The sequence below is a fragment of the Triticum aestivum genome, chromosome 7D, assembly GCF_018294505.1.
Source record: "Triticum aestivum cultivar Chinese Spring chromosome 7D, IWGSC CS RefSeq v2.1, whole genome shotgun sequence".
In the NCBI taxonomy this organism is placed as follows: Eukaryota; Viridiplantae; Streptophyta; class Magnoliopsida; order Poales; family Poaceae; genus Triticum; species Triticum aestivum.
Window position 1 is genome coordinate 638,354,677 of NC_057814.1, and position 6,603 is coordinate 638,361,279.

General features: G+C 42.0%; 2 long non-coding RNA genes across 2 annotated transcripts in view; both read left to right on the forward strand.

Annotated features, from left to right (window-relative positions):
- The window catches only part of LOC123168649 (uncharacterized), a 32,153-nt gene extending 25,555 nt beyond the window's left edge, over nucleotides 1-6,598 (forward strand). Inside the window, exon 2 of the long non-coding RNA XR_006484463.1 lies at nucleotides 6,432-6,598. This is a non-coding gene — a long non-coding RNA (uncharacterized lncRNA). The remainder of the gene's footprint in view (nucleotides 1-6,431) is intronic.
- Nucleotides 2,249-4,076, forward strand: LOC123168648 (uncharacterized). The gene is made up of 3 exons (XR_006484462.1): nucleotides 2,249-3,107; nucleotides 3,183-3,293; nucleotides 3,723-4,076. It is a non-coding gene; the product is annotated as an uncharacterized lncRNA (long non-coding RNA).
- Nucleotides 6,599-6,603: the final 5 nt, after the last annotated feature.

The following is a 6,603-nucleotide window of genomic DNA, read 5'->3' on the forward strand; positions in this document are numbered from 1 at the left end:
ATGGTGAGAAATCTCTGACTGTTTCATTGGTGCAGACCGCGGAGTGGCGGAGCAGGGGCTGCCTCCCGATCCCCGTGGAGGTCACTGCGGCCCTCTTCGAGATAAGGCTGCCGGATCCCTTCTTCCAGTACGTTGTTTGGATGCACAGTTCCTACCTTTTTCTATTGCGTGTGAATTGATTTGGGACGAAGTTATATATGTGATAGAAAATTTTCCTCTAGGACTGGAGTGGCTTCAGATGATAAGCTGGAGTCGGACGAGATGCTCGCCTTGCTGTACAGTATGGCAATCAACAGGTGAGGAAATTCCTGTGCTATTTTCGCCTGATGTGTGGAAATTGAATAGTACTGTTGATTTACTTAGGGAAAATGGGCCAGTGGTTCTATCCCTGTGCCAAAGGCAAAACACCGCCTTTTATCAGTGTTAGAAATTTATGGTTTTTGGTTTACCCCATATTTAACTGCGCTCACAATTCACATCTCTGAGGCTAGGGGTAGGGATCTTCTTATACTGTTTTTCCTGACCGACGGACTGACTCGCCGCGGGGCCAGCCCCTCCTCCGTGCCGGATCGCGCATGGGCTTGGAGGCCCCTCGGGGCTGCCGCCAGTGCGGGAGTCCTGTGTGGCCGTGCGGGCTGGGGACCGAGCGGCGGGGCCCGTGTGCGTTCCTGGGGAGGGCTTGCTGGGGCTTGCCGGGATCTGAGGTTGGTTGATATGTTCATGTAAAGAGTGACACTCCCTCCTTTTCCTTTTTATCCTCATCCCAGTTCACGTGCAGGGACTAGATTGCTGGCTAGATCTTCCTAACTCAACCACTTGATATTAAACTCTGTACGTGTATAGCTAGATTGCTTGCTAGATCTTGCTTTATAACTTATTCATTGCCTGCCATACAAAGGTTCCGGTTTTGAATTTTGTTTCAGATTTTAATATTTGTTCTAGCTCTTTTTTGTACAGACAATGTGTATGCCGTTTAAACGATGATTATGACATTGCGAGGCCTGGTATAGATTGTATTTATTATTTATTTATTTCCAGTTTTGGTTAAGAGTTGTTACTTGATACACCTACGTGTTTTTCAATTGCAGGTCCATGATGCAGTTCTACCTCTCTACGTGCTTTCATAATCATGTGTTTGTTTTAATTTGATTTTCTCATATATACATTGTAGGTGTTCCTATTTATGTTTCTTGCTGTCACAAAAACGCTATCTTTGTTGTGGCCAAATAATAAGGAGAGACAAACATTGCCGCTACGTTATGTGCTTATTCCATCATATGTAAATATTAAATTAATACGCGATCATCCCTCACAGTAAGTGACACCTTTAGTTTCGTATATCAGATGTATAATGCACAATCATCTCTCGCTGTACGTGAGGACCATCAAAAGGTTTGCTAAAGTTTAAAAAGTGCCCAATTGATAGGTCACGTCAGGACTGGGCGTGCATCTCTAGAACAGAAGGAGTGGAGTAGAAGGCATCAGGTATGTGGTTACGGCTTGCTGTGTTCGCCGGGCTCTCTCGAACAAGAATAAGATGTGTGCTACCATGAATTCCACATCTTGCCGCTTGTTGTTTAATGGTATTCACTTTGAGTAGTGATGCTGCGGCTATGTGGATTTGTCGGTGAATTGCCAGCTTTGATGTGTTCGGGTTGGTGATGAAGTGAGGTGGTTTGTCGGTGCAGGTGTGAAGCATCCATTTGAGTATAGGAGTACCGATGACATATGTGCTGAGGTGCTGAGGCTTAAGGGTGCACACAAGTCAACCAGCATCTGGCCCCATGACCTCAACAGTGACGGAGGCAAGTACAGCCAACATTCACTTTCCTCTGAATTGGGACATATGCTTTCAACAATGAGGCTGGCCTGTGTGTGTGGTAGAAGTCCACGATGCTCAATCTCTCGTTGCTTCTTTGTCTAAATCCTCTACATGCGTGGTAGAAGTCGTTCGAGCATGCACAAATCAATACCAAAATTTACCTGTTTCTTTGTATATGTGTGTACAACTTTCTCTTTGAGGAGCGAGTAGGTGGAGCACAAGGGCGATTTGATACGCCAAATTCCCACTAAATTGCATAGTTAATGATTCAAATCTTAGCATCTCATAATGGATGTCCAATTACTTAAAACTAATTTTATTTGTATATGGAGTATGGCGATCTGTTGTAATGTACATATCGTTTTTCGTATATCATGACCTCTTTGTAATGTTTGCTTCGAGCACTTGTTTCTGCTATCCCTTGAAATGAACTTTCGGAAAACTAATTCGCCTTATTTTGAAATAGAGATATTAATTGTTGGGATCATATCCATGTACCATCATCCAAAACCCATGTATTCATGAGGTGTGGCGTTAATTTCGACTAATCTGCCCCATGGACGGAATCTCAAGACCATGATTGGCAGACCAACCCACATACAATTCCTTGAGACTAACATCTACCCAAAGTTCATCTTCTGGTATGTCTCTGAACTTCTCTCATGACAATACTCTTAGTTGGTACGACATCAAGTTCCAAACCAATCCAAACTTGGCAGCACTACTTACCAATAAATTAAGATAACTTTTGCAAAAAGGTTTTGTCGTAATTTGTCATATCAAGATGAGTAGCACTATATTGTTTCCTAGCAGTAAGCTTTTGCCAGCTTCTTAGATTTGATCTGTATGAATACTTGATTAGTTCATTTTCATTTATAGCATTGTAGATGTTCGCTTCTGCTACTCGATTTCCATAATGGAACATCCAGTTTAGGTGGGCCAAACAGCCGGTAAGCTTAAGAATTGGTGGTAAGCTCTTGCAAGAACTTGCAAGCTTCTTGTGTTAAATTTCATTTATGTGCCTGTATTTGTTCTTGAATCCTTGTTCTTTTTGTGTACTTTATACGGAGGTTGCAGTAACTCACAGCACTACAGTTTTCTTTCCCTGTACTTTGTAACATATAGCTGTACATAGTTACTGTTATTTGCGTTTTGATTAAAATGAGAACATAATTCTTATGATCTACAATGTCCATATAGTGTATCTCTTCTAGATGGAAAGGTGTGCAGAAGGGATTTGTACCAATTGACCGGGTAGCAATTGAACAGGAAGAGGCGTAGTAAGGTAATCTATTGCTAACTACAGCTGGAATGCAAAATTTTATGCTGTAGATTAATATAAGTTGTTTTGTGTTACTAGGATAAAATAGTAGAAGAGCACTAGAGGATGCTTGAATGAATTGTAAAGCGGGATGAGAAGTGTCGCAAAAGAATCAATTCTGCTGGTATCGATTACGAGTGTCCAGCCCCTGTAAGTAACACTTGATGTTGTTCATTGATTTAATAAATTGATCTTACTTCATCAGATTTGAATTAGCTCAGCAATTTGCCACATAATTGTAATTGTATTAAGAAAATTTCAACTTTTTGTTGACCTGGAGCAAAAGGCATGCAATTGTAGTGCCCTAGAGCCAAATTTGCATGTGTTAATTTGTAGGTCCTTGATTTTTATAGTACTGGTTGTTTATTCTTATCTACATCTGCTTGCTTACTGAAATAATTTATGTATTGGCACCAAGGTTCGTCCCAGGCTTTGCTTAACCATATTTTGAGTTGTGCTTCAATTGTTTTTCGTTTCATGCCGTATGTGGCAGTTACTCTCTGGAGATAAGATGTACCGAATAAACAGTCCATAATTGATCACTACATTAGCTCCATGTAATCTCATGTAAAAATGCAGCTCCATCACCCGCTTGAAAGAGAGGAGAAGGGTTGCCTCCCGTCCGTCTCATCCCATCCCCTTGTGCCAGCCATGAAAGAGAGGAGGGAGAGCAGAAATGAGCGTGGTGGCAATGCGCCGATGCTGGCCGGTTGAGGCATGGTCGACGTGTCAGTCAAGGGGTCCCTGCATTTGTGATCTATGATGGTCGGCTCGCTGTGGCGGTCGGCCATGGAATAGTTGTGAGGGAGAGCACCCCTTTAGCGCCTCTCCGCATAGTTCTTCCTTCCCCTACCGCCGATCAACAGTTCGATATCCTTGTCCAAGGCCGGCGTGTACAGTTTCAGCCTCGTTCCCATGGATGGCAAAGTCTGTCTTGTCATGATGCGCAGGTACACACATAGGCATACCAAAATCGTTATTGATTTATCCATACAGTTTCATGTCCAGATTGACATTTATTTGGGGAAGTGCTGTTGATTTATTTTATTCAGCGCCACGAGTGTTCAGTGTTGATTTTGTGGGCAGGCGTTTTAGTGAGCTAGCAAGGGGGCGTAGTAGATCTGTCATCATTTTGTTTAAAATGGTTGAAAGATGTTCAACTTTGGCTCTATACTCAAGTCTGATATGTCTTGTATTTATTCTATAGTTAAGTACAGTAGTTTCAGATTCTTTTACAAGTGCTTCATGATTTAACCCTATGTGCAGAAATCTTCTAAGTTGCCGCTGAAGGGAGAAGACATGGGGTCGGAAAAATGTTAAGATTGTCTTGATGTGTGGTAAGGAAAAGCCAGTCGAAAAGTTTTTGATGCTTGAGCATTCACTACTCAGTTATTCTTTTAGGTACGCATAATCTTCCAAGTTATAATCAATTCCTTTTATTTGGGCACGCATAATGACCATTCCTCGGCATCAAGTTCTTCTGGTTAGTAATTAATACTCCCTTCCCATATGGATTTTGATGATGGTTGTTCATTTTTTGGGATAGCTTACCAGGCTTATGCCTTGAAAACTGAGCTACCTCCATGATTATGCTTCTGGTCTCAGTAGAATTGTTGTTTCGCCAAAATTCAGATGCGAAGAGGAGTTCCTGATACTAGATGAACATACCAGCCTACTTGCCTACAACCAAGGTAGAATTATCAGCGGAGACACCACAGTCAAAGCTGGTGACTGAAGAAAGCCTGCAGATAGCTACCATCAATGTCTTTTTTTTAGCCAGGATCTTGCACGTGACCGTTGTTTTCGAAGCCTTATCTGCAGTTGAGAATATAAGGCGAGAAGACGCAGGTGCACGATACATTGGATACTACAAAGTAGACACGTTTCTACAAACGACATGGCAGAATATCTATACCATAGTTGAAGCAAAGCACCCTATATCCATGAAAATAAATAGTATACGGATTCCGGCGTCAAGGTAGAAAATGAGACAATAACATTTGATGAATATTCAAGTTCTTGGTAGAAAGTAGGAGTGCTTATGAGGGGTGCTGCTATAAGCGGATGGCGGTAATCAGAAGAAATTTGCAATTTGGTGAAATAACTACCTCATAGAAGAGTTAATTGGTTTCGATGTAGGAAAAATCTGCAGGCTGGTTAAGCTTTGATGTATAAATAGTAGCACTTCGCTTTGTGTAAAAAAAAAGTTCTTGCTAAGGTTATTCAATGGGCTAAGTTTTCTAAACAGTGTTGTCTTGATATTACAGTACTAAAATCTCGAGAATCCTTGATGGACCAAGGCAAGTAGTGTTTGTAATGACTTGGTTTATGATAGTCATTGCCATCAAATATTTTAAACTTGCTCATATCATGACATCCAGAATAACTGAACTATCCTGCTTACAATGCTTCACACAAATAGATAAAAAAATTATAAGTTTTCTTATCAGAAACAGAAAAATTACACCACCATATGTGTGGAGTGTGTTGTAGTGCTCCACAAAAATATTTTTCCATGACTCCTGAAAACTTTCAAGGATAGAGCAAATTGCCCACAACAATTTCCATGAAATTCCTTCTATTGTGGTGGCAAGTATAATACTTAATCCTGAAAAATATTATTTTGTGTATAATCGAACACTTAAATAACTGACTGAGGGAATTTGAGGGGATGGAGAAGATGGGGGCACAATAGGGAAATGGATGGAGCGAAAGAAAGAAGAGAGTGGAGATGAGAGACAGGGTGAGAAAGAGGGTCTTTACATTAAAAAAAGGTCGACAATGATGGGTAAGCATGATTAGTACGAGGGTAAAGTATATATCATAGAACCATTGTCATATACAAGGAGCCCGTAGCAACGCACGGGCATTATACTAGTATGTGCTAATGTACGTGTAAAAGTTAACACTATGCGGTGCAAAAAGAGAAATTACCAACGGGGACACCGGTGAAGATCTGTCCTAGGACAAGTAGACGAAGCAGTCTACGTTAAACGTGTCAGAAGGTCAATGACTGCACCTTGCCGCGTTCGAAATCCAATCAAGTAACGCATCTTGGTCTTTTCTTCCCTCTTGTCGATTATTAACGACGTAGCTGATGGTGGGCCCAAGAACAGGGCGGCCCAGCGGTACGTCCATACCTGGTGGGCTGAACACGGCAAGGGCCCAGCGACCGTGGACCTGGAACGAGCGCGCCGGTCGGTTCGACGTTTGATTAGTACCACACCGGTGGCTGAGAAACGTATCTAGCGGTTTAAAAATCCTGGTACTGAGTTATTCATCGCCGAGGAAAGCATTCATGCACCAGCTATGCTAGCTAGCTGGTTGAACAGGTCTGCTGAGGCACCACCGATGACGGTTATTCATGAGCCAGCTATGCTAGCTAACCTGGCCGCACAGGTCTGCCGAGGTGAAAAGCATTCACTGGCGTAGCTAACCAGTGATGTAAGTCTTTTTTAAA